Here is a 2,329-nt window from a genome sequence, read left to right as displayed (position 1 = left end):
AGAACCCCCCTAAGTCAGCGTGACCGGAGCCCCCCCCACCTCGACGTTTCCTCTCAGTAACGTTCCTCCCACTGCCCCTCCTGCTCCCTGCCTGGGAACCCCCACTGGCCCACGCCGTACCCCGGGTTGAGCCCAGCCCCTCCCTAGTGCACAACCCCATCCCGCACTCCTCGCGAGGGCCCTGAACCAGATCTGCGTCGTCATCTTCAGCAAGCGTCTTTGAATACTTTTTCTTTATACATGTCAACCCCCTCGTGTTGTAGCCACAGAAGTCTTGTGGCGTGAGCTCCAAGAGAAAGCAGATTGTGCCAAACTCACCGTCCCCCTGTCTCTGGTTGGGGCTCCCCCGCTGCCCACTGTCACCGGGTTCCTCTGACCTTTGGCGTGACAGCTCTAATTTATCCTCCCACACTCAACGCAGACCACATCTCCCCTGGAACAGTTTTGGTCCAGCAAAGAAAATTACTGTAAACACAAGCATTGGTGGACAACCAGTGTCGTAAGGAATGAATTAGGACAGAAAACAGCACAGAGTATGGAGAGTGTGGGTATTGTTTTGTGAAACTGCCATTTAACGTGTGTGTCCGTGTGTGCTCTTTCTAAGGACGGCACTAAACATGTTTGAAAACCGCTCTGCGGGAAGCTTCCCTGGCACACCCTCCCAGCGCCCCCCACCTGATCTGGGGCCGAGCGCTCTTCCCCTGCCGGCTTAGCCCCTCCCATCGCGGCTCGGCCACACTGCGCTCTGATTGCCAGTTTCCTCATCCATTTCCCAAACCGGGCACACGTTTCCAGGGAACAGAAAGCGTGTGTCTTGTTTAATCCCTCTCCTGCAGCAGTGACACCTAGAAGGTGCCCAACGAATGGCCGCTGGATGAGGGAATGTCCGGAACATAAGAGGAGTTCAGAATGGACAGGACGAAATGGAACGTGTCACCTTTGAAAAAGTCACTTCCTTCTGAACAGGATGAAAGGCTGCCATCAAAGGGGGGGGACTCAAGAGCTACAGATCCCGGCATCCCCTGGGAGCTGCAGGGACCGCGAGGGAGCCCCTCCAGGGGCCAGAGGGCGGACACCAGCCCAGCACATTCCAGAAGGGTCCTGCCCCCCACCAGCCCCAGGTTCTCAGGAGCCCAGGGTCTGTGGTGCCTGCATGCCAGCAGAGGGAATCAGGAAGCGTGTCAGGAGGACACGGAGGAGGGAAGTCAGACTGTTTTAATTAAGCAGGAACAGAAAAATTTATGAAGAAAATCATCCCGGACACACTCACCTTACAGCAGGAATACTGTTGGAGCTGGAGAGGCGTCCTCACTGGGCCACCGCGGGCCCTCAGCGCTCATCACAGCCTCCACGGTCTCCTTAGAGGCCCGGCGGGCGGGGATTCGAGGTGACGGGTGATACCGGAGACCGTCTTTGCATCGGGCCCTCTAGTGACCCCTGGGAAAGGGTATCCAGTTCCAGCAAGGCCTCATGGGGTCCTTGGAGGCCCCTGCTCGTGCGGGATCAGAAGGTGCTCTGATGAGGAAGGATGGGCTCACATTAGCACCTCCGCTGACCCGCAGGAAGGCAGTGAGGGGACTGGGCACTGTGTCCGGGTACCGCGGGGGCTCACCTGGTACCGTGGGGCTGCCTGGCGAGCATCTGGTCTTGGGAGCTCGTCTTGCTGAGGGGACCTGAGAGAGGAGTGGGGCTGGGGAAGCTGACCTCAAAGGATATACGGGATCCACTTCCCTCTGAATCAGTTCTACTGATGATCTTTAACTACGCAAATCCAATGAATCACAGCCATTGTTACCTGCTCAGAAAGTCCACCCAGAGGAGATCAGCACCCGGACTTTGGAGACAGAAGACTGGGGCCTTGCCAGGTGAGGGGCAAGGAGACAGCGTTTCAGGGCCAGGGCAGTGGGCACAGGTGGAGGCACCGGGCAGGGGACAAGGAGACTGCTTCTAGGGACGTGTGTCTCCGCCTGGCAGCGCTGGAGCTAGGGGGAGGGAGAGCCCTCGGGGGTGCTGACCTCAGCGGACTCTGGGCGGGTCTGAGGCCCTGTGTGCTCTTTTGTGGGTTCAGGGACACCGGCGCACAACCCAGAACAGGGGTGAGAGCCGCATCTGGGGAAGGGCCCAATGCACCCTATACTTACGGTAAACTCTGGGCCCCGGCGTCGCGGGCCTCTGCGGGAAGGAGTAGGGGCGCCCGGGGCCCGCAGCCCAAGTCCACAAACTTCGCGCCGGCCAGGTCTGTCCTCCCCGCTTGGTGCCCAGGCAGCGGGCGCGCCGGGCCGTCTCTGTCGCCATCCAGTGGCTCGGCTTGGGCGCGGCGTCCCCTCCG

General features: G+C 59.8%; 1 long non-coding RNA gene across 2 annotated transcripts; it reads right to left on the bottom strand.

Moving 5' to 3' along the window:
* Positions 1-480: 480 nt before the first annotated feature.
* On the bottom strand, positions 481-2,323 carry LOC121040148 (uncharacterized). 2 transcript variants are annotated; one of them, XR_005795140.1, is made up of 3 exons: positions 2,142-2,323; positions 1,613-1,761; positions 481-1,515 (listed from the first exon to the last, which is right to left on the bottom strand). It is a non-coding gene; the product is annotated as an uncharacterized LOC121040148 (long non-coding RNA). The 2 variants fall into 2 exon arrangements; XR_005795139.1 differs by lacking the exon at positions 1,613-1,761.
* Between the last annotated feature and the right edge of the window lie 6 nt (positions 2,324-2,329).

Source organism: Herpailurus yagouaroundi, unplaced genomic scaffold (genome assembly GCF_014898765.1).
Source record: "Herpailurus yagouaroundi ecotype Mexico unplaced genomic scaffold, PumYag 182, whole genome shotgun sequence".
Taxonomy (NCBI): domain Eukaryota; kingdom Metazoa; phylum Chordata; class Mammalia; order Carnivora; family Felidae; genus Herpailurus; species Herpailurus yagouaroundi.
This window is presented reverse-complemented; position numbering and strand designations above follow the sequence as displayed.